This window comes from Vipera ursinii (genome assembly GCF_947247035.1).
Source record: "Vipera ursinii genome assembly, chromosome: 6".
NCBI lineage: Eukaryota > Metazoa > Chordata > Lepidosauria > Squamata > Viperidae > Vipera > Vipera ursinii.
In genome coordinates, this window is record NC_139515.1 from 13,334,611 (window position 1) to 13,360,632 (window position 26,022).

The 26,022-nt window shown below is 41.3% G+C and overlaps 1 protein-coding gene across 2 annotated transcripts in view; it reads left to right on the top strand.

The window, feature by feature from the left end:
* Nucleotides 1-5,015: 5,015 nt before the first annotated feature.
* The window catches only part of PACSIN2 (protein kinase C and casein kinase substrate in neurons 2), a 53,783-nt gene continuing 32,776 nt past the window's right edge, over nt 5,016-26,022 (top strand). For both annotated transcript variants that reach the window (XM_083366309.1, XM_083366310.1), the window contains exon 1: nt 5,016-5,353. The gene's annotated coding sequence lies outside the window, so the exon portion shown is untranslated. The remainder of the gene's footprint in view (nt 5,354-26,022) is intronic.

Consider the following 26,022-nt stretch of genomic DNA (forward strand, 5'->3'; position numbering starts at 1 on the left):
GTTTATGCGAGATCAAACAAATTCCTAACGTGAATGAAGGAAAATACATATCCCGGGATAATGTTGCAGGATCCAGTCTGGGTCAGTCACCAGGACCAGAGCTTTAGTCATCTGAGCTTTTGGACTTGAATTCAAGTTCTCCGAGGATGGGCTCCAGCACAAGTCTAAAAGCTCAGAAGAATAAACCTCTGGTCGAGGTAACTGACCCAGACTGGGTCCTGCAAGTTCCTGACATGTCTAGCTGACAGCTTTGTCATAGAAAAAGTAGATGAGGGAGCAAGAGGGACCGCTATACTGGACTTAATCTTACTAATAGGGATGATATGATTGAGGAAGAAAAAGTTATAAGAACTTTGGAGAAGAGTGACCATATTATACTTGAATTCACCTTAATGCAACCACAGGTAACTAGTCAGACTAGTATTTTAGGCTTTAAGAGAGCTGATTTTCATAAGGTAATAGAGGGATTAGGAAGGATTCCATGGATGGAAATCCGAAAAGGAAAAATGGTTCAAGATACTTGGGAAACACTGAAAAATGAGATAATGAAGGCCTAAGCAAGAACAATACCTCAGAAAAAGAAAAACAAAAGACACCACACTAAACCAGCATGGATGCAGAAAAAGCTCTCTGGCAAATTGAGCAATTAAAAAAAAGTCAAATATAAAAAATGGAAAGGAGGGTACATAACTAAGAGAGAATACCAACAAATAGCCCCAATCTGCAAGGAGGGAATCAGGAAGAGTAAGCTCACAGAATGAGCTAAAACTAGCAACTAAAGATAATCCTTGACTTACCACAATTCGTTTAGTGACCATTCGAACTTACAATGGCACTGAAAAAGTGACTGATGACTGTTTTTCACACAACCGCTGCAACATCCCCACGTGATCAAAATTCAGACGCTTGGCAACTGGCTCGTATTAATGATGGTTGCAGTGTCCTGGGGACATACAACCTTCTGACAGGCAAAGTCAATGGGGAAGGCATTAAGGAACACTTAATGACTGTGTTACTAACTTAACGACTGTAGTGATTCACTTAACAACTGTAGCAAGAAAGTTCGTAAAATGAGACAAAATTCACTTATCTCTCATTTAGCCATTTGGGGCTCAGTTGTGGTTGTAAGAAGAAGACTACTTGTAATGCCAAGACTAATAAAAGTTTTCAATAAGTCCAGGAAATGATCAGTCCACTGATGGAAACAGACGGCAAAAAGGTGACCGGCCATAGGGAGGAAGCAGAACAGCTTCATTCTTTCCTATCTGTTTTTATTGAAAATGAAAAAAAACAAAACACAGCCGAACCTATCGAAAACAGCGATAGCGGTTGTAAAACAAGATAGATGCCAAAGAAGACTGAAACCCATTAATTCCTATGGAATCAGCTCCCCCCTGAGCTTCGGATGGCCCAAAATCTCCAATCCTTTCGCCACGGCCTCAAAACACTCCTATTCCACCAGGCTGACCTGGACTGACAGGCATTTTAATTAATTATATTTACAATTTTTAATTTATTTTTAGTTTTTAATTTTAATTTATTGCAGATGATTTTAATTTTATTTTTATCTTAATTTCTGTACTTATTATATGTTTGGTTGTTAGCCGCCCAGAGTCCTTCGGGAGATAGGGCGGGATATAAATCCCATTAATAAATAAATAAACAAATAAATAATTAAGGAAGATACCAAATTTCCATTGATAATAATGTTAGATGGCAAGGTATTTTCATTATTCCATCCTCTTAAGAGTCACCTGTGTAGGCATATAGAAACATAGGACTTCGGAAGTCTCCCAGTTCAACCCCCTCAAGACAAGAGTCCTTACACCATCCCAGACAAATGTCCAGTCTATTTTTGAAAACCTCCAGCAAAGGAGCACCCAGAATTAAAGTTGGCAAGCTACACTGACTGTTCTTATTATCAGGAAATTTCTCCTTAGTTCTAAGTTGTATCTCTCTTTAACAAGCTTCCACCCATTTCTTCTTGTCCTGCCCTCTGGTGCTCTGGAGAATAAGTCAATCCCCTCTTTTCTGTGACAACCCTCAAGCACTGGAAGACAGTTATCATGCCCCATCATCTTTTTCTTCGATAGGCTAGACATTCCTAGCTCCCTCAAACTTTTTTTATACAATTTAGCCTTCAAATCTTTTATCATCTTTGTAGCTCTTCTCTGCATGCTTTCCAGGGTCTCAACATGTTTTTTGCATTGCGGTAACCAGAACTAGATGCAATATTCGAAATGTGGCCTCACCAGTGTGATGTAAAAACTATTAGACTAATGGCAGACCCACTTCCCCCCTGCGCATCTTGCTCTCTCCCCATCCATCTTTTAATTCATATTGCGCTATGTTCATTATTTTTATTGTACTATTGTTACATTTACATTTTTTTTAATAATTTTACATTCTACTATTGTAAGCAGCCCAGAGTAGCCCCATGATGAAATGGGCAGCTAAATAAATAAACAAATAAATAGGAATTATCACATCTCGTGATCTTGATGCTATCCCTCTGTTAATATAGCCTAGGACTGCATTGGCTTTTTAGCTGCAACACACCACTGGCTCATATTCAAGTGGTAGTCCACCAGGACACCTAGATCTCTCTCATAGTTACTACTGTTGAGCCAAGTACCGCATATTCTGTACCTTTACATTTCATTTTTCTAGCCTAAGTGAAGGATTTAAACTTTTTTCACTACTGAATTGCATCTTGTTGGATAGGGTCCAATGCTCAAGTCTGTCAACAACCTTCTGAATCTTGAATCTATCTTCCAGTGTGTTAGCATTTCCCCCCAGCTTGGTGTCATCTGCAAATTTTATGAGTTCCCCTCCTATTCCTTCATTTAGAACATTTATGAAAATGTTGAAGAGCACTAGGCGCAAGACAGAACCTTAAGGTACCCCACTTCATACTTCCCTCCCTGTGGATGTAGTTTCACTGAGGACTACACACTGGGTGCGGTTGGTCAACCAATTGTGAATTCATCTGGTGGTGGTACTATTATATACGTATCGTACATATAGCATATATCAAATAATTTATATATTCAAATTTTCCTAAAATCAGAGTTCTGGCACTATAACAATGGCAACCAAAGAGATTGCCATTTCAAGGAGAAACAATCTTGTAATACAGTATTCCCTGTCACTACTGCCCTCTCGGTACATAAGAGAGCACCACAGTATAGTTCAGCCAAGCTTCACATCCCTTTGGGAAACTCAGAAGCAATGTATTTTGAGAACAGCAAGGAAAATGACGACACATATTGTAATAACCTATCTACATAATTTCCTACATAGGATGCTGACAGACTTAAAGAGACTCGCAACTGGATAAAAGCTTAAGATGCTTCTGGACTAACTGCAGGTTCTGGATGTCCTTTAAGGGTTCCCATATAAAGTGTATTCCAGTAATCCACTCAGGAGGTAACCAAATCTTGTGTGACTGTGTTCGTTAATAATATCTCAGAAAGTGTGCAATTGGTTAGGTATTATCTGTACCATGCCAACTTCTTTGGCTTGCTTTCTGGGTAGGGATGCCTCCTGAAATGTAAGCCTGAGTAGAATGTTTCATTTTGTCCTGAAATTAAAGCTTTTCTGTAGCTTTCTGGAAGGGCTTGATTGAGCGTCTCATCGAAATCAGGAGTGGCCCATGCTTAGCTGCCAAGCCCTGGTCAAGTCTGGTGCTCCCAACGGCTGAGCTTCATCCCGAATGAAGAGGAGGGATTGTTTTTCGCCACTCTTATTTGAGTGAAAGCAAGGGTGGATTTATATATGTGTGTGTGTGTACATATACATATACACATATACATATACATACATACAAGATTTATCCCGCATTTGGGGCCTAGCAAGATATTCTACACTTAACACACACACACACATATATATAAATTTTTACACACACACACACACACACATATATATCATATATATATATATATATATATATATATATATAGAGAGAGAGAGAGAGAGAGAGAGAGATTCAATATATATATATATGTGTGTGTGCTGTTAGCAATCCAAAAAATTTTTTACACACACACATATATATAGATAGATAGATAGATAAGGGACGCGGTGGCTCAGTGGGTTAGGACGCTGAGCTTGTCGATCGGAAGGTCGGCAGTTTGGCGGGTCGAATCCCGAGTGCTGCGTAGCAGAGTGAGCGCCTGTTACTCGTCCCAGCTTCTGCCCACCTAGCAGCTCGAAAGCATGTAAAAATGCAAGTAGAAAAATAGGGACCACTCCGGTGGGAAGGTAACAGCGTTCCGTGTGCCTTTGGCGTCTAGTCATGCCGGCCACATGACCACGGAGACGTCCTCGGACAAGCGCTGGCTCTTCGGCTTTGAAACGGTGATGAGCACCGGCCCCTAGAGTCGGAAACGACTAGCACGCATGTGCGGGGGAACCTTTACCTTACCTATAGATAGATAGATAGATATAGATATAGATATAGAGAGAAAGATCCTATATGTGTGTGTGCGTGTAAAAAAATTTTTTTGATTGCTAACAAAGAGTTAAAGGGAGACTGATATGGCCATTTCAAATTTATTAGTCTCCCTTTAACTCTTTGTTAGCAATCCCCCCCCCAAAAAAATTTAGACAAATATGAGCTGTCACTGTTGTGACTACAACCTGTGCATGGCCTTGGGTTAGGCTGAAACAGGAAATGGGAGGCCGGATCGTTACAAGCTTGGAAAAGGGATCCAATAGAAGCAAATTGCTCTGGAGCCCTTGGCGATGTCTAGTTTGGAAGTTTGCTTGCAGGCGTGTCGTTACCCGTTGCCTTTGGTTTCGTTACCTAGCCGGGTCACAAAACAAGTCCAAGCCAAGTTCAGAGCTCACCAGGATCCCCATCTGAAGGATCCATCCCAAGAAGCTGAACGCGACGCGCCAGCCTGGAAAGCTGACCCACCCGGTTTCGCTGCACGCATGCGTCCTCTTCTTTCTCTCTCTTCTCCGTAAAAAAGAGGAAGTTGAAGCTGATTGGCGAGCGGCGAGGAAAAGCAACGGGATGGGTCCCTTCGTTTAAAAATATATATATATATATAAAATAGAAGCCGAGGAAGCAGCTAAATGAGGCGGATGCGGATATCCTGCAGGTTTTGCGGCTATCCAATCGGGAGGGGGCGCTTCTGAGGCGGCGGCCAATGAGAGCCCGGAAGAGAACGGCGGAGGCCGCGCAGGGAGTCCTCTGCGTCCGAAGGGAGCGGGCGACGGGCTCGGGTTGGAGTTGCCTGGCCGTTCGAGCTGCCCCGGGGGAGGCGCCGGTGAGGGGCTGAGGCGGACCTGCTCTTCGCCGCTTGGAGCCGGGGCTGCGGAAGAGACCCCGGGAGACAGCGAGGTGAGCGAGAAGAGATCGGTTTCCCTGCCGAGAGAGTTTTTTTCCATTCAGCCCTTGGGGGAAGATGGGTGGCAGCTAGTGGGCTCGGGGTCCCGGGGGATCTGGGGTGTGGAGACTGCTCAGCTGGTCCTGCGGAAGGTATGGAAGTGGACTCTTCCCATCCTCCATCCTCCTGGGATCACCTTTGGGTCTCATTTTCTCCGGTAAACGAATGACTGACTGCCCCAGTCACTCTGGGTAGGTCGAAGAAGACGGCGATTGGTTCAAGGTCATCGGCCAGTCAGCCTCGCCCAAGGCTGGTGAGGGAGGATCCAGGATCCAACTTTTACCTCGTGGGTGGGATTTCGAAGCCCACCTTCCCGTCTGGAGGAGCGGGAGTGGCGGCTGGCCCGCCCCTGTGTGTGTGTGTGTGTATGTATGTATGTATGTATGTATGTATGTATGTATGTATGTATGTAGAGGGCTGCACCTTCAAGCCATGCAAATTGCCTGGATGACTTTGAGTCAAAACTCATTTCTCACAGAGTTGCTTAAAATTGAAGGGCAAGCCCTTCGGTTTTCAGGTGATGGGTAGTAATGAAGGATGAAAATGATAAAGTTATAAACACAGGAGTCTTCTGGCATCTAAGAGACAAATGCTATCCTGCATGTTAACTTTGGTCAAGTCTCCTTTTAAAAATGGTTATCAGTAAAAACTAATGAGAGCATAATAATAAACAATAGCAGTAGTCTGGCTTGATTAGAAAGGATTACAAATTATTATTCATCAATTTCATAATATTTTCCTTCTTACTTGGAATACATTGGACAAATGCCCTACCCTGTTGTGAGGTGGTTGGCCTGTAATTTAAGCACTATTCACTGCTCATTCTTTACTCACATCTCTGGTTACCTTAACCATGGTTCATTGAATTATAAAATCTGGGTTTGCATGACAGACCAAATTTAAACAAACCAGAGGCTGCATGCAAAGAGGCTGCATGCATACAGCTTGTAGGTTAGAATGTAATCCACATAGCTTGAACATTGGAGTAATGTGTTAAAACTGAAGCTGTCAACGTGGATTGGCAGTCAGTTAAATGACAAGTTCTTTAGTTGACATATCTCTCACCTATTCCTTGTAAACCTTGCTTTGTGTTGGATTTGGCTTTTCATTATGAAAGCATTATGCTAGAACAGGAGACTACAAGTTCTAGTCTTGGCTTAGGCACAAAGCCACCTGGGTGTTCTTGAGCCAGTCACTTTGTCTCAACCCCAGGAAGGAGGCAATGGCAAACCACTTCTGAAGAACCTTGCCAAGGAAAATGCAGAAACTTGCCCAGGCAGTCTGAGAACTGGGCATGATTGAACAGAAAAAAAGTTTGCCAGTCAAAGTTATAGATGTGGAGATAAATACTGTAGTAATTGTATATCTGGGATGAGGCACATTGGCAGTCTTAGAAGAAACACCACCTAGATCCAAAATAAATCCTACAGGTCCAGGTTACCAAGTAATGTTTAGATATTTGATGGAAAAACATGCTTGTTTTGATGAGAGCCAAATGATGGAAAAGAAAAAAAGTATAATATTATTCAAGGTATGGCATGTAGGGTAAAAGTTAAAAAAAACACAGACCTATGAAGAAACAGAACAGTAAGCTATCTTGATTTTGCTGACCATAATTGTTCATTTTATATTAACACAGGAACTATCTGTCTTCAAATTCTTGTTAGGGTTACTAAGAAAGGTAAAGGGAGTGAGTTCCTATTGAACCCTCTATATTTTGTGCCATCAACCATGGGATCCATCTGGGAGATTTGACTGATGTGGAGACAGCTTCTTGCACTGTTACCTATAGGTAGTGATATTGAAGGTTTTTTTCAAACTCATATTCAATAGCTATTTGAAATCCTAAAAGTTCTGTTGTCTTTCATGCTTTTTATATCTAGACGTATACTATGAAGTGTTAAAGGAACTCAGTGAAGGACTAAATATGTATGAATAAACTGAGGCTTCATCCTGATTAGCTGAAGATCCTGCTGAACAGCAAATGGATCAAATTGGAAATAGAAAGGTTCTCTTAAATTCACTGTCTCTCCCCACTCCTCCCCCCCCCCAGATGATGAGATGATGCTTCTAGCAGCAGACATTTCGGAAGGTGAAATTGCACACAACGATCTGATTTAAGGCATTGTTTGTTTAACTACTGTTTCTTAAAAACATCACAGTTGACTCTCTTCTCACATTCTGCTAAAACAAAATTGGATTAAATTACATTATAGTTAAATGTAACATGTGACTCTTACGCTTCCTCGCAGTGTTTGGAAGTATGAGTGCTTTTGCCAAATTACTATCTCTCATGCATAGAACCTTGCAAGGGCTTCTGTGCTGTTTTGACTACAGTTCGCTGTACTTGCTTTTTCCTAAATTACTTTTGGTCAGAATATCCAATATATTGCTCCTTTTCAATGTGTGAGGCTCTGCTATGGAATCCCCTCAGCTAGAGAAATAAATTTTGACTTTTGCATAAAATCAGGAGCAAGGTAAAAAAAAACCGTACAGGAATAAGCACTGTAATATAATAGCATCACAGCAAGGAATACAGAAATGAAAAATAACGTAGTCATATTACAAATCATCATAGCCCTGGGCCTCTTGGAATAAGCAGGCTTATACAGTTTTCTTGAAGGTCAGCAGGGTCAGAGAGCAACAGGCCAGGGAGAATACCGGAGAACAGGTATAGCAATAGATAAGGCACGTCCCTGAGCTCTCATAAAAATGGCACTATTTTCTTTATAGAACACAGAGCACACCAATCCTGTTTGATCGTCTAAGGTGCACAGAAACAATTGGAGATAAGCAATCCCTAAATATACAGGCCTGGGTCCTGAACGGCTATATATATATAAGATGACCTGTAGCACCTTGAATTGGTCCCAGAAATCAGCTGGTAACTAGTTAATAAAGTAAAGCAATCTAATGCAGGGGTCCCCAACACCCAGTCAGTGGATCAGTACCGGGTCACGACATGCCACCTACTGGGCCACACAAATAAGCAAAGCCCCATCTGCAAGATGCAGGCAACACACAAAACCGTGGATTTTTTCCCCCTCATATTGATTGATTTTGTATATGCCATTAAGTCATTTTCGACTCCTGGCAACTGCAGAGATAGATCTTCTCCATGTTGATGCATCCCTAACCTGTTCTTTCAGGCCTCCCCATGATACACTCATTGCCATTGTAACTGAATACATCCGCCTTGCTGCTGGTTATCCCCTTCTTCCCTTTGATCTTTTATAGAGAGTTGGGGCTTTGCATGATGTGTCCAAGGTAGGATAATTTGACCCTGGTGATTTGTGCCTTGCGCGAAAACTCTGGCTTGATTTGTTCGATAATCCATCGGATTGTTTCCTTGGCTGGCCAAAGTCCAACTTTCACTTCCACAATAATTACTGAGAATTCCGCAGCATGCATGATTCTGGTATAGACATGACCATAGCATTTGCATAACTTTATGGCTATTCTATCCAGTGTTGGCTTGTGCATGTTTCTTGGTTGCCTTTTCGCTTATTGTTGATGGTTCAGCCTAAAAGGCAGAAGCTAATCATCACTTTGATATCTTCATTGTCAAATCACAATTAACTGTCAAATGAATAAAGAGAATGAATGGGGATTAAATGAGTGAATAGGTTGAGAAATAAAAAAAAACAGCAATTAGATGGAATTGATGAGTTTAACAGAAAAAAAAAAGTTGATATATGAAGCAACTTGGGGGAAACAGTTTACAATATATGAAGAGGTGTAATTGTTAGCATCTTTAATGGCCATTGTGACCAGGAGACCATTACCCTTCTTTTTAGATGACCACTTCAGAAACATCTAAGAAAGTCACAAAAAATGTATCACTAACTATAGCTCCTAGAAGTAATCTGGTTCCTCCCTTATGGTATTAATTATTAATTGTGTCAAGATTTTCTTGCAGTTTTTAAATTGTATTAATTATTAATTGTGTCAAGATTTTCTTGCAGTTTTTAAATTGTATTTATTGTATTATTGATTTTTTTTCTTATGTTTGTTTTTTGCATGCAAACTTTGTAAGGAAGGTTTAGATTTAGTGGTATTTCCTTTACTATTTCTTATCTCATGTCTTTACTTTCTTTAGCTTGTTATTTTTGCTCCTTTTCTGTGCTTTTCACAATATTGTTTAGCCCAAAAAAGGAAACTGTATGATCTATGAATGAATGTACAGTAAAAGTTAAAGGACAATAGTAATGTCTAAGAACAATGTTGATTATTATAAGCTCTTGATCCAGTCTTAAAATTTCCAAAAAAAGAAAAAAACATCCAGTCTAAACAATCTCTGGGAAAGGCATTTCATGAACAAGGTGACACTAGCAAAATTTCACAGGCGTTGGATAATTTTCATTTTGGGGAGAAAGGAGGTTCGTAGATTGATTAAATGAAGAGCATCAGTCAGTAAATTACATATATATTAAGCAGTATGCTTAAAGATGGTTGAAGATATAAAAAGACGTGATCGATTTGATGAGAGAGGTGGCAGTTTTTATTGGTATATACAGTATTTGCAGGGACAGATATGGAGAGCTATAATGAATGACATTGCATAGTCTAAATTTAGTGATGCTACCTTTACATTTTCATTTTGCACTGGAAATATGTGTGTGTATGTGTGTGTGTGTGTGTGTGTATACACACCATATTTGCACTGAGTTTCTTATCCTATTGTGTAATTGGAACACTGAATTTTTTTACAGGAAATCTCAGTCATGAATGTATTGGGCAACTGTGCTCAGAAGAAAGACCAGACATGTTATCTATTATTATTGCACATAACATTTTCTTTCTAAAGGCCTTGCACAAAATGGTAGGATTTCAAACAGTGCATTTATAAGGAACTGGAAACATAGGTTAGTATTAGAAGAAAATTCATGAGTTCGAATCTCGACCTAGCATCCATGGATTATTTGGAGTAGAGTTGATTTCAACAGCGTAATGTGCAGTCTAGGGATTGAAAGCTAGGCTACTGGAGTTACATTTCTCAAGTGTTTACCTTTATATCTTTTCTTCTTTCCTCCAAGCTTGCCAATTAGGAATTACTGGAAACTGTAATTAACTGGATGGCCAGAAACAGGTGTTCAGTGGTCAAGCACCTTGCTGAGCTTGTGCGTTTTACCGTATGAACTGGCTTCCTGTTTAATTAAAATTGAGGCTGGAGATGGCTGTCAGAGGAAGGGATCTTTCATTTATTAATTGTAATCTCTAATATTCTGAAAGAAATGTTTACCTGAATGGCAGTCACGCTTGTCCAGTTTTATCACCTTTGTGTGCCTTTGTGTTGACCTTGGGTGATGGGTCCATGTTTGGGGCATGTGTGTGTGTGTGTGTGTGTGTGTGTGTGTGTGTGTGTGTGTGTGTGATTTCCTATGGTTCTTATGGAGCTACTGATCTCTGCCGACTTCCTATCAGTTCCTATCCAAAGTGTCAGACTTGGACAAGGTTAGTGTGTGGTCTGACTGGAAGATGTCATGGAGGATTTTACTTTCTAACTGAATTCCGTACATCCTTAACGTTAGAATCTTTAGAAATGACCTACAGAGCTTTTGGTAACAACATCCCTAAAAAGACTGCAGTTGTCATGGCCCCATCGGAGCCCGGTTCAGAGTAGGAAGAGTTGGAACCGGGACTGTCCAACGGGGATGACACATCTCCCTGGGAACGTTCGGAGAAGCCAGGAGCTGAGGACGATGTTGTCCCAGGCCCCTCAGTCATTGGGGAAGGTGGTTGACCGGACAGAGAGTTGCCTGCCCTCACAGACACACAGGGAAGGATTCGGCTGCAGACGGGCAGCGGTGCCGTTAGGCAGCAGATCCCCTCTGAGGATGAACAGCTGCCTCCCCCACTCGATCCAAGGGCACGGAGAGTAGAGTGGAGACAAACTCAAAGGAAGCCTGCAAGGTCACCCTGCCCCTCCTGACAAGGAACACCTGGTGTGGGTTGACTTAAGGAGAAGCATGTGTGTGTGTGTGTGTGTATGTGTGTCTGTCTGTCTTTTTCAGGAAGGATTGTTTGCTTTGGCTTACATTCCCCGGTTTTGACTCATGCCTCTGCCTTGCCTTTGGCCTCGTGGACTTGCCTTGCCCTTTGGACCTTGACTCTGAACCTTGCCCCTTGAACTTGCACCTTTTCTTTGGACTTCCTTTATTGTTTACTGGCTGTTGTTTGGGGGACCGGAGGTGGCTGCCTTCAGGGTAGTGTGGGGTGCAGCCTTTCTGGCCATTGTAGAACCCTATGTTGTAGCCTTTAATCAGTGTAGTGCAGGTAGTCCTCGACTTACAACGGTTCATTTAGTGACCGTTCAGAGTTACAACTGCACCGTAAAAATGGACATGACCGTTTTTTCAAATTACGACCTTTGCAGCATCCCCATGAACCTGTGATCAGAATTGAGAGGCTTGGCAACTGGTTCATATTTATGGCCGTTGCTATGTCCCAAGATCATGTGATCTCCTTTTGCAACCTTCTGACCAGAAAAGTCAATGGAGAAACCAGATTCACTTAACAACATGTTACTAACTTAACAACTGCCATGATTCGCTTAACTAACGTGGCAAAAAGTCGCAAAATGGGGCAAAACTCACTTAGCAAATTTCTCACTTATCAACATAAATTCTAGGCCCGTGGTGGCGAACCTATGCCACGTATGCCACAGGTGGCACGCAGAGTCCTCTCTCTGGGCACACGCGGTGTCGCCCCAGTCCTAGGCCTTCAGCTGGGTTTTATAAAACCTTTTCGCTATAGGCCTCCGCCGCCATGTGCAAAAAACAAAAAAAGGTTCAATCAATCAATTAATTTCAACTTTTTGTGGGGGAAAAAAGATCTCGTAAAGTTGGAATTGATTGCTTGAACTTTTTAGTCACACCCAGTCTGCCGTTACCACCGCAGCCATGCCCACCCAATGGGCCACACCCACCCGGCACCCGACGATACATAAGTGGGTTTGGGGTTGCACTTTGGGCACTTGGTCTCTAAAAGGTTTGCCATCACTGTTCTAGGTTCAATTGTGGTCGTAAGTTGAGGATTATCTGTATAAAGGACTCTGTTGATGCTTGCCTCTGGCTAGGCGACCTGGGTCATAACTGTAGCATCTTAATGTGTGATGAAACTCTATTTCATAATTAGGTTGAAAGTCCAGGGGTACATTACAGTTCAATGGTTTGACGGACTGTAGAATTTTTAAGGAGTTGTAACTAATCTACCAAGTGATTTACATGATATTGTGCTTTACTCTGAATACAAGCAATTACTTTTGGCACTTATAAAATCTTGTTTTAAGATCAAGGTATTATTAAAAAAAAGGTTTGTACCATTATCAGAAGAGAAGCAAGCAGATCTATTATGTTCCTCAGAAAGACTGTCATTAATACCAATCTATGAACTAGAGAATGTCTAGGAAAATACCTCAATCTTGTGTAAGAACAGTTTGCAGTCCAACTGGAATTGCAGGTTAGCATTTCCTGTATCTTTGAGATTTAGAGCCTATGACCTTAATGGTGAATTGAGTTAAAACTTATTTCCAACTGTTCTCGTAGATCCTGCAATAATTCTGCTATAGTCTATGTGAAAACACTAATAGTTAAAATGTCATATGGAAATAATGCATAGCATGTTTTTTTAATCTGAAAAATTATGCAACCTAACAATGTATCAGTAATATGAAATTGAAATAGTGAAATAAAAATATGTGTCATCTAAATATTAAGAGCGGCTTAAGTAATAATTCATAGCCTTACATTACATTAACGTAACGAGTAGCATTGAAATTAATTTACTTGGACCTCCTGGAAATAAAATGAGCTGGTAGTCAATATGGATTTATAAATCACTCAACCTAAGCCAACTTCCAGACATAGAATATGAATAAAATGAAGGCAGAAGGGAAAAAAGATTGTTTGTAAGACTGTTGTAAATCAAGATTGCACATATACATATAAATAGGAAAAATAAGTGGAGCTTGCAACAAAACATAACAAGGTGGAATGGCTCCGTTTACATTTTCTAACTTAGTTTTGACTGATCCCTTGTGGATTTCAGTAAGTTTTTTCTAAGCATCACTTGAGTTTATATCTCTGAGATGGTAGTCAGGCTGTGTACTCCAAATCCAGCACTGGCATACTTTGATATTTGCATCTCCACACTGAGGGATCAAACCACCGAGAGAGTGTTTGCTGATTGGTTGCTTCATGGGATGTTGAGACTAGTAAAAACTGCTGATTTTTAAGTGCTCAGACTTCGGAGAATATACGTAACTAAATCAGTAAATTACTGTTATCAGTTGGGAAACAAACTGCAAGGAGCGGGAAACCAAACAGGTTCCTGACACGCTTAGCTGACAACTTTGTCATACAAAAGGTAGAGGAGGGAACAAGAAGGACGGCTACACTGAATTAAATCCTACTAATAGGAGCTTGTCGATCGGAAGGTCGGCAGTTTGGCGGGTCGAATCCCGAGTGCCGCGTAGCAGAGTGAGCGCCTGTTACTCGTCCCAGCTTCTGCCAACCTAGCAGTTCGAAAGCACGTAAAAATGCAAGTAGAAAAATAGGGACCACTCCGGTGGGAAGGTAACAGCGTTCCGTGCGCCTTTGGCGTCTAGTCATGCCGGCCACATGACCACGGAGACGTCCTCGGACAAGCGCTGGCTCTTCGGCTTTGAAACGGAGATGAGCACCGGCCCCTAGAGTCGGAAACGACTAGCACGAATGTGCGGGGGAACCTTTACCTTACCTTTTACCTAATAGGGAAGAAATGGTTGAGGGAGAAGAAGTTATAGGAACTCTGAGGGAGAGTGACTTGTCATACTTGGATTCATCATAATGCAACCACAGGTAACTAAACCAAGTCAGAGTAGTGTTTTAGTCTTTAAGAGAGCTGACTTCAACAAGCTAAGAGAGAGACGAGGAAGGATTCCATGGATATCTATCTATCTAATCTATCTATCTACCCACCCACCCACTCACCCATCTTTCTATCTATCTATCAAGAGGAACGTGGTGGCTCAGTGGGTTAGGACGCTGAGCTTGTCGATCAGAAGGTCGGCAGTTTGGCAGGTCGAATCCCAAGTGCCACGTAACAGAGTGAGCGCCTGTTACTCATCCCAGCTTCTGCCAACCTAGCAGTTTGAAAGCACGTAAAAATGCAAGTAGAAAAATAGGCACCACTACGGTGGGAAGGTAACAGCGTTCCATGCACCTTTGGCGTCTAGTCATGCCAGCCACATGACCGCGAAGACGTCCTCGGACAAGCGCTGGCTCCTCGGCTTTGAAACGGAGATGAGCACCGGCCCTTAGAGTCGGAAACAACTAGCACGCATGTGTGGGGGAACCTTTACCTTACCTACCTACCTATCTATCTATCTATCTATCTATCTATCTATCTATCTATCTATCTATCTATCTATCTTCCTTCCAATATAATATGATTTATATATAAATGCAAAGAGGGGCACACATAACTAAAACAGAATGCTAACAAGTAGTCCGAATTTACACGGAGGGAGTCATGCCCAGAATGAGCTAAAAGTGCCAAAATTAATAAAAGCTTATTTCAATAAGTCAAGGAAGTGATCAGTCCACTAATGGGAGCAGATGGCAAGAAGGTGGCAGGCAGCAGGGAAGAAGCAGAACTGCTTAATTTGTCCTTTGCATCTGTTTTTATTGAAAAATAAAAATTAAAAAACAGCCCAATCTATCAAACGCAGCACCGAGGGAGATAGAAAAGGTATACAAATCAAATTAGGCAAGGAATTAGTAAGAGAATACCTATCCACCCTGGCTGAATACAAGTCATCTGGCCCAGATGGTTTACTTCCTAGGGTTCTGAAGGAGCCAGTGAATGTAATCTTTTGCAGCTTATGTAGCACACAGGAACTACCAGAGAACTGGAAAACAGTTAATGTGGTTCCAGTCTACAAAAAGGGATCCAGGAGAGTATAGGTCAGTGATGGCGAACCTTTTAGAGACCGAGTGCCCAAACTGCAACCCAAAACCCACTTATGTATCGTTGGGTGCCAGGTGGGCGTGACCCTTTGGGTGGGTGTGGCCAAGGGTGGGCGTGGCTGCAGTGGTAAAGGCAGACTGGGTGGGACTAAAAAGTTCAATCAATCAATTCCAACCTTGTGAGAACTTTTTTTTTTCCCCGTGAGAAGTTGAAATTGATTGATTGATTGAACCTTTTTTCTTTTGTACACGGGCGGCAGAGGCCTAAAGCGAAAATGTTTTATAAAACCCAGCCGAAGGCCTAGGACTTGGGGCGACGGCAAGCGTGCCCACAGAGAGGGCTCTGTGTGCCACCTGTGGCACCTGTGCCATAGGTTTGCCACCACGGGTATAGGTCAATAAGTTTGACATCAACACCTGAGAAAATCCTGGACAAGATGATGAAGCAGAAGATTTGTGAGTACCTAGAAATGAACAAGGTGATACTAGAAACCAGCGTGGGTTTGTTAAAAACAAATCATGCCAGACAAACTTTATTTCCTTTTTTTTTTATAAAGTGACTAAGTTAGTGGATCAGTGAAATGCTGTGGACATATTATACTTGGACTCAGTTCTGGTCACCATGATACAAAAAAAAATGTTGAGACCCTGGGAAATGTGCAGAGAGGAGCAAGAAAGATGATAAAGGATCTGGAGGCTAGATCATAAATTGATGAGCTGTTGAGGGAAGTAGGTATGTCTAGCTAGCCTATTGAAGAGAAGGATTACGGGGGACATGATGACTGTCTCCCATTATTTGAGGCCTGTCACAGAGAAAAGGGGATTAAGGGATTAACGTTCTCCAGAGCACCAGAGGGCAGGACAGGTAATGGTGGAAGCGTGTTAAATAGAAATCCAACCTAAAACTAAGGAGAAATTTTCTGATAGTGAGAATAATCAATGAAATAGGTTGCCTCCTGGATTTGTAAGTGCTCTTTCATTGGAGGTTTTAAAAAATAGACTGGACAACAATTTGCCTGAGATGGTATAAGGTCCTGCCTTGAGGAAGAGTTTGAACTAGAAGACCTCCAAGGTCCCTTCTAGCCCTATGATTCTGTACTGTCCATTAGATCAGGGGTCTTCAAACTTGGCCCTTTTATGACTTGTGGACTTCAGTCCACAAGTCATAAAAGGGCCAAGCTTGAAGACCCCTCCATTAGATGTTGCCTGTGTTCTTAATGGCTTCAAATGTTGTCTGCACTTTGTTGTTTTTAATTGGTTAGGAGGAGCCATAATTTCATCTCTAGTCCCTTCTGTTTGGCTTACTTCTTCAGACTGACTAAACAAAATTTCTGACGTGGATTAAATGAGATGCATATAATTACAACATTACATTTCTGGCTGGCTCTGCAGATCTCGTCTGATTCTCCTTAAAGTGTTTACAAGCATTCTGAATTTTCTTTGTCAAAATCTTTAGGAAGGCTTTGTTAGTCTACATGTCACTGCTTAGACATCTGCTTTAGTAGTTTTTTTAAGACAAAGGGAAAAGCAAATTATCTTAAAATTGCCAAAAAGCTTCAAGGTAGAGTACTCTTTTTTTTGACAAGCAGTAGTTGGGTTTTTTTAAATATTGTAAATGCCACTAGATGTTCTGCTACTTTATTGAAGCTTTTATGTGCTCCAGAATTTGATTTAAAATATTTTTAAATATCTGAAATGTTTTCAAAGTATTTGATTAGAGCAGGAAATGTAGGAATTGTGTTGTGTGGATAAAGTTCTCTAAGTTAAGTTTTTCGACTGTAAATATTTCATTATACTAGGTCAATCTGAATGTGAGAAAGTGAGGTTCGTTGGTTGGCAAGACTTCTACATAGGTAGTTCTCAACTTATGACCACAATTGGACCAGAATTTCCATTGCTAAGCAAGATAGTTGTTGGGAGTCACATCTCATGCTACAACCTTTTTTTGCCATGCTTGTTAAGCAAATATCTGCATTTGTTAAGTGAATTATGCAGTTGTTAAGCGAATCTGCTTGCTCAAGTGACTTTGCTTGTTGGATGTTAGCTGGGAAGGTCTCAAATGATGATCACATGACCCTGGGACGCTACATTCATCATGTATATATGCCCCTTACTGTGTGTCCAAATTTCTATCATGTGGCTGTGGGTGGTCATAAGTGGTCATAAGTGCTGTTATAAGTTTGAGTGGTCGCTGAATGAATGATTGTAAATTGAGGATTACCTCTCTATATATTTCTGTTGCGTCAGTTATGCATATTTATGTGTAAATGTATGATCAGTCCTCACATTTACAACTGAAGAATTCCTGTGGTCATGTGACAGAGACTCACTTCCAATCATTGGGCGTTTATGTCTGTTGCCGCATCCTGTGGTTGCATGATCTCCATTTGCACTTTTCAGAACTGGCTTCTGACAAGCAGTGGAGATGCTTGTAACCACACAGTCATGAATATTTCATACCTGAGGAGGAAAAATGTCCTTTGGCATATTTTAAGATATATTTGATTGGTGAGTCATTTCTCTTAATTCTGATGGATTTGAGCCAGTGGAGCTGCAAAGTTATCTTTGCAATGTTTGCATAACCTTGAGATAGTGCTTACTTTGTTTTCTCAGGGCAATGCTGTAGGATATTTGTTTTAGTGAAATACTATTTTTAATTACCTAATTACTCCAGTTGCTCACATAATTTTAAATCTTATCAGTTGTTAATGAGTGGACACAATCTGCTCTAATTTCAGTTCTCAATAGACTATAAGCCAGGCGAATGTCATTTTTATGTTCAGTAAACAAATCAAGTCTCTATGAAAAACAGCGGTCAGGGATTTGAGCCATCTTTCCAAAGTGGGCGTATTTTATTTTTTGGGAGAAAGAGGTAACAAGCAGCAAATGCAATGATTGATCTTTGATCAAAGGCTAAGGCGTCTATTTCTAGAAATATTTCACTAAAATATTTAGAAAAGGAAGGTTAAGATCTATAATCCCAAAGGTGCTTTTTCAGGAGGCAACTGGATTTTCTTGTTTTTTTATTTGAAGACGTTTTGCTTTTCATCCAAGAAGCTTCTTCAGCGCTGACTGGAGGGTGGGGAAATGGAAGGATTTATACTCCTTACAGACAGCTGGTCATTTGCATTCTTTGCAGTCTTCAAAGAAAAAACAAGAAAGTCCAGTTGCCTGGTGAAAAAGCACCTTTGGGATATCTATGACCTGGATGACTGAGACGCTTCATAGACATTAAGATATATAAGTAAAAGGTAAAGGTAAAGGTTCCCCCGCACATGTGTGCTAGTCGTTTCCGACTCTAGGGGCCGGTGCTCATCTCCGTTTCAAAGCCGAAGAGCCAGCGCTTGTCCGAGGACATCTCCGTGGTCATGTGGCCGGCATGACTAGATGCCAAAGGCGCACGGAACGCTGTTACCTTCCCACCGTAGTGGTCCCTATTTTTCTACTTGCATTTTTACGTGCTTTCGAACTGCTAGGTTGGCAGAAGCTGGGATGAGTAACAGGCGCTCACTCTGTTACGTGGCACTCGGGATTCGACCCGCCAAACTGCCGACCTTCTGATCGACAAGCTCAGCGTCCTAACCCACTGAGCCACCGCGTCCCTTTGCTGAACATTCAATGGCCTATATAATGAAAAAGGTTGGAGACCACTAAGATATTTCAATGGCCAGTGATGATTTTGTAGCTGAAACTTTCAACAAAAAAGCAGATACATTCACATAAAGAGGATAAGTGCCATTCAGAATTTAAAAGCCTATAAGAAATTGTCTATGATTGTTAAATTGTTCATAATCTAATTGTTCTCCTTATACAAAAAGCAGCCCATTAATTTTTCTTGGAAAAGGGTCATTGTTAAACTTGCAAGTCCATTGTATCTTGGTTATTTTCCTCTCAAACTGGGAACAGTGGGAACAGGAAAACAGTGGAATCTTTTTTATCAACACATAGAAATTAGAAAAAATGACAAAAGTTCATTAGGTACCAGGCTGGCTTAGTATAGGTGTTGAAAACTTCTCTGATCAGTGTTACAGCTCCACGTTCTATTACTGTTGTGACTGCCTCTGTCTTGATTTCCAGACACTCTGCAAACATGCTATAAAGTCTCTTGTCAGGGCAGGAAATCAGTAGAAATAAAAATCACAGAATAGAACAGGGGGAACCAAGCACTCTAGGGCTGGGAAGAGGCCCTAGATCCAGCCCCTCATTTTCTGCTGCTTTCAAGTATCTTGAATGTTCCTTGGCTATTTCAGCCACAGGTGCATAATTGCTAGACTGCTCTTGAGGCTGGCCTTCCCTTAAGGTACCTTAAGCAACTTTCTCCATCTCAGGATCTTCTCAGTTTATTTATCATACTATAAATCTTGGAAGGAAAAGAGAATTGTAGCAGTCACAGGTATACCATAGAAAGGCCTGAAATAAGCGTTAAAAATAGCTAAGAGGATGTTCTGTACCAGCCTGCAACCAGCCCTGCAGAAAAGGCAGGGACAACCCCTTTACAACCGGCAAGAGGCTGGAATTACGCCTGCCAAATTTATAGCTACAAAAACAAACAAGACACGAACCAAGAAACAGGAGCTTTAAGAAACATGAACCATCCGAGCGGTTGCCTTCAGCAAACCAGCCCTCCCAGACATCCCCCTTATATAGAGTTCAGGGCGTGGCTTCTCTCTGCCTCCTTCCGAGAAGCCCCATTGCCTTCCTCTGTTTACTCCTAATTGACTGCCTCCTGCGTCGGGCGTCCTTGAACAGGGCCAGCTGTGGGTCATCTTCATCCACGCTGTCAGGCTCACACAGCTGGGTCTCCATGGTGACCAAGTGGGAGGGGCCTGGCTGAGGGCTATCATCAGCAAGATCTTCAACCCCCTCGCAAGGTCTTCAACACCCCCCTCCTCCTCTGAGTCGTCCGACCCAACTGCCGAACCCACAGGCTGACCCTGAATCACAACAGAGGAGGGGGAAAAATGATTGCGTACTGCAGAAACAATGACTTCATCTTGAGCCATGGGGATTTTAAGCAGTCAGCAAGAAATGGCCAAATATGCAAAGAGAATTCAGTTACGAATCATTTACAAAAGTGAAATACAGGTAGCCCTTGATTTGCCGCCATTTGTTTAGTGACCATTCAAATTTACAGCAGCACTGAAAAAACTGACAGAACCAGTCTTCTCCCTTACAACTGTTGCAGCAGGTCACGTGATCAAACTTCAGGCACTTGTTGGCACCTGGGGTCATGTGATCACCGCTTGTAACCTTCCCAGCCAGTTTCTGGCAACCAAAGTCAATGAGGGAAGCCATTTTCTTAACGGGTGCATGATTTTGCTGTGGCAAAAAGAGACGTAAAATGGGCCAAAACTCACTTAACAGCTACCTCACTTAGCAACAGAAAGGTTGGGCTCAGTTTGTGTTCATAAGTCAAGGACAACCTCTCATGCCTCCAATTAAAAAAGATGCGGATGCTTGCTTTCCAGTGGGAGTATTAATCATTTGTTATGCCTTTAAAATGGTTTCTTTGTGATGTCTGCCGTTTATAGAATGCACTCCTTGAACCACCCCACCTCACAGAGTTATTGTGGGGGAAAAATAGGAGGAGGGGGCCATTACGTACAAATTAAATGCAGGCCACAAATCAAGCAAGTTGCTAGCCATAGGAGTCAGCAGGCCAACAGGACTCTGAGGCTCATATGGCCACTAATCAGCTTAAAATACTTTCTGATTATTCGAGGAACCAAAATATTTGTAATTCTTTCAAAAGCTCACGTTTTATACATCTGTGGAATGGGGGAAATGGCCTTGTTTCCTTTGACCCCCACCCCAACTGGATGAGAGTTGGGGAAGAATGTGGGTTGGCTTCACCACCGTTGGAACATTGAGGAATGGCTAAATTTATTTATAAATAAATAAATAAATAAATAAGACTCATTAGAAACATCACGGTGATGTATCTGGCATTGGTAGAAATGACAGAATAACAGTTGGAAGGGACCTTGGAGGTCTTCAAAGTCCAATCCCTTGCTCAAACAGGAGGCTCTATATGCCAAGGGGTCCTCAACCTTGGCAACCTTAAGACTGGTGAACTTCAATTCCCAGAATTCCTCAGCCAACAAAGCTTAAAGTTGTCAAGCTTGAGGACCCTTGCTCTATACAACGGGTCGGCAGCCCACGGCTCTGGAGCCGCATGCGGCTCTTTCAGCCGTCTCCTGTGGCTCCCAGTTGTCCTCCGCCAGAGACAGAGAGAGGCACTTGCGCTTCCCCTCTCTCTCTCTCTCTCTCTCTCTCTCTCTCTCTCTCTGTGTGTGTGTGTGTGTGTGTGTGTGTGTGTGTGACTCACTCTGTTCTCCGAGAAGCTGACAAGCTTACTAGGCGGGGCTCCTGCCTTTGCTGCGTCTCCACAGGAAGCAGGAAGCAGCAGAAAGCAGGGCAGGAGAACCAGCCCAATAGGAATGTGTGTCAGCTTCTCCGAGAACAGCATGAAGCCAGCTTGCCTGTTGAGCAGAAGATCGGAGAGAAGGAGAGAGAGGAGGGAGAGAGGGAGGGAGGGAGAGAAAGAGGGAGAGAGAGAGAGAACTCATGCACAGCAGCCTCTATTTCTTTTTAATTAAACTCTTCAATCAAGTTCCCCTCCTTGGGTGTGTGCGCGCATGCACGCGCGAGAAAGAGTTTTGCGGCTCCCAATGTTTTTCCCCCCTCTGGGAAATGGGTCCAAGTGGCTCTTTGAGTGTTTGTAAGGTTGCCGACCCCTGTTCTATACTATTCCAGACAAGTGGCTGTCCAGTCTCTTCTTAAAAGCCTCCAGTGATGGACCACCCACAACTTCTGTAGGCAAACAGAGTTCAGTTTCCTTCTATTTATGGAAAGATCTGTATGGCAGGAATGTGCTCCAGCAGGCTGCAGAAATGGAGCTTGGATCTTTGGGATCTGAATTCTGCCCTTTGCATCCCAATGGAAGAGTTCAGCTCCATTGTGTTGTGGACAGGAATTCTTCCAATGGGGTCCAGGAATGGAGAACTTTGGGATCTGAGTTCCATTTCTGCATCCCGTCCATGCATGGAAAGGAGCTATTTGATGGACTGCGGCAATGGAGCTTGGATCTTTGGAATCTGAGCTGCGTTTTCGCAGATCAGAAGATCCCAGCAGTATAAGATGATTTCTGAAGTTTGCAAAAACTTTTCAGAAACTATATAGCAAACTATTTCTATATAGTTCCCAAAACTACATGAATGGACCCATCTATTCTAATTTTTACTTGATCCATTTCCTTAGAACTATTCTTCAGTATTCAGAGCAGTTACTAAATGTATAATTCTCAAAAGTAATCTGACTTGTATTTGTAATGATGCACATTTTTAATTAAATAGTTTTGCTAAAAGCTGAATCTCAGTTTTGTGCATCTTATTTTGTAGAAGTGGTACTTTTAAAATCTTGACATTGTGTTCTTTAATATTACCTTTATATTGTATCACAAATGCAATACATTGTATTTTGCTGGGGGGGGGGAACATGAAGTGAACTCCTGGTTAAAATACAGGTTTTCTTTTAATCAGTCACCATGTTTGAAGACGCTAAAATGACTCATTACTCATTAATGTTGATGCTTCAGTATCTGCTTGTTAAAATCTGCTTTATAAGGCAGAGATTCTTGTGGAATAGTGTTGCCATGACTTCATAATATTTTCCTAAATATGCTTATTTTTATTTTGTCATTGCATAGCATTAGTCCTGGGAACAGGTTTTGGCATTAATTTAATCTTAGTCCATGAGAAAGTGCTTTATTAATAGAAATGCTTTGACTTCTCTGTTTGAAGTGTCTATGTTTTTATTGTTACTGTACAAGTAAACCGAAAAGCTTTAAATGATTTGTACAAATATAATTTACATATTTTTACTGTATGATGGTTTAAATACATATAGAATTAAAACTCTCACAATCTTTTGGATTCTTCAATTTATTTCGGTTTTTAACCATTTTGTTTGCAATTTTCCATCTGACCTTTGCCACTTCCAGCTTATTTAAATAATGGATTGAAAATCCTGCTGGGATTTATTCTTGGCCTTAATATCACACTAGTGATTTCATTTGTCTTATATCACCTTCAGCCTGGATTTTGATCCTGATGGGGCTCAAGGTTGACTCAGCCTTCCATATATCTGAGGTTGGTAAAATGAGGACACAGATTGTTGGGGGCAATATGCAAATAATGCTGACCTTGTAAACCGCCCAGAGAAGCTATAAAGCGCTACGGGGTAGTATATAAGTATAAATGCTATTGCTATTGCTATGACAATCTGTGGGTTTAATTATTTTAGTAAGGTTCTCAGTTACCTCATTAATCTTTGCTCATAAGAGACAGCAAACCTCACTAGTTAGATTGCCTGATGTACAAATTGCTGGTTCACTTCCTCCGAGTAGCGAGTCTCCTATCGCCAACACATACCTTCCCCCCCCTTTAAATTGTCTGATCTTTTCCCCCCCTACAATTGGCACACTTGATGATGTCCCTTCTCTAGATGACTGCTTGCTTTCTTCTTCCAAGGAGAGGTTATGAAATTGATTGTTTTTCATGTATTTTTAAAACTGCAATTAAAAATTCTAAAATATTTCTTTTCATATTCCTCTTTTTTAAAAAATTAAAAATCGATAAAAATTATATAAAATTTTAAAATTGGGAAATTATAAAAATCATATAAATTTTTTTTAAAAAATATCACAATAAGATGGCTGTTAAACTGGCTCCTTTTTTTTGTTGTTGCTAATTTTGGCAAGAGGCCAGTTATGTCCATGCCTATTCTGGAAAATAGAATGTGGTCCAAAGAAATTATTTCCATGGGAGACTGTTCCTGTTTTCCTTTGAGTTTCGCATATTGACTTTCTGGGCAGGATTTACCCAGATGACTGTACGTATCTTTAGTTATTCCTGGCCCCAAAATAAAAAAAAATAAAAAAAATCTGTCTTTCAGCCTCATTAGAATTGTGTCCTTCTCTCTGTGACCTAAAAAGTGATTTTAGTGGGCAAACTTTGGTAAATTTATTCTGAAACTTTGCAAATCCATGCACGATATGCTTTTTTTCCCCCTTCCCAAGCTGAAATTTCTTCTAACTCTGTATAGGAATCTTTTTTCACAGAATCCACATGTGTACTCACACTATGTTTGTGCGATTTGTTAAAGAATAGCCCTTGTCTTGGAAAGATCCAATATATATCTACCATTTTTGCTGACCTCAGCTCTTATCAGATTGTTGAACTGTCTCCGTCTCTTCCCCCCCTCCTCCTCCTCCGCCGCCGCCACCCTGCTCCTTTCCCAGACTAATAAATTAGGATGGGAAGGTAAAATTTCAGAAAATGTTTCCCTTCTTTCCTTACTCCTAGCCTGCCTTTTTCTGCTTTTCTAACTTTTGTTTTCTGCCACAGTAGAGACCATGATTACTTTTCTCTCTGTTGGTGTTGCAGAACAGGATATACCAGCTGTATAGACTTTTTGTGAGTTATTAGAATTTCAGTACGACCTCTTCCAAGTACTTATTTTCTGTTTTATCGTGTGTGTGTGTGTGTGTGTGTGTGTGTGTGTGTGTGTGTGTGTACATGAGCGCCTTCAGGTCAGTGTTGACTTCTGGTGACTGCCTGAACAAGTCCCCAGAGCTTTCTTGGCAACCCCAAACTCCATTCCCATGGGTCAACATTTCAGTGAGATTTCCTTACCAGTATCTTGGTTGAAAAAGTTTTAACCTGTGATATATTGTTTTGCTCAGTTAGAGGTTAAAGATAGAAGAATTTTAGAGATAGATAGATAGATAGATAGATAGATAGATAGATAGATAGATAGATAGATGGATGGATGGATGGATGGATGATACATCATCTATAGATTATATCAGTGCTTTTTTGTAAAAGAAAAAGGTGCCGGAACTCACACATGTCATACAACCCGCCTTGCCTACCCTACAAGGTTCCATCCAAAAAAGGTGCTGGAACTCTGTTCTGAGCGTTCTATGAGGAAAAAAAGCCCTTGATTATATCTCTGTGTGTAAAAGTCATCAATTAGGAAACATGGTGATGGGTGTGTGAGTGGGTGCGGCACAGGTCAAGGAGAGAGTGAGGGGCATGGATCAAGGAAAATGGAACAGCAGTGCAATTTGAATCAATGAGGATGAAGAGCACAGAAGGGCTGGAGGAGGGTATGCGTGGGGGGGAATCTTAACCCACTGATGTGCAGTCTTTCCTTCTGGCTTCCCCATTGACTTTCTGGGGAAACCATCAGGGAAGGTTGCAAAAAGTGATGATCATGTAATCTTAAGGGATTGCAATCACTAGTAAATGCAAACTGTTTGTCAAGTGCCCAGATTGTGATTATGTGACACTGGGTGCTGTGCTATCTGGAACTCCGAGGAGGAGCCATAACCATGACCTTTCATCACCATCATAACTTTAAAAATTGTAAGTAAAATTGATTAAAGCTTGTCTGGGAAATTTGCTTAAATGTGGGATTATCAAATCTGATTGTGCTACCATAAAACAGGCAGCATAATAAAGTATATTTAAACATTTTGATAGCTCCTTTGCCACATGGTGGGAAGGAATTGAATCATAGCTTGATAACGTACCAGAAAGGGAACTTTTTCTTATATTGAAGTTATATAATGCAAAAGTTGATGTAACATGCACAGACACTGCTTTGTT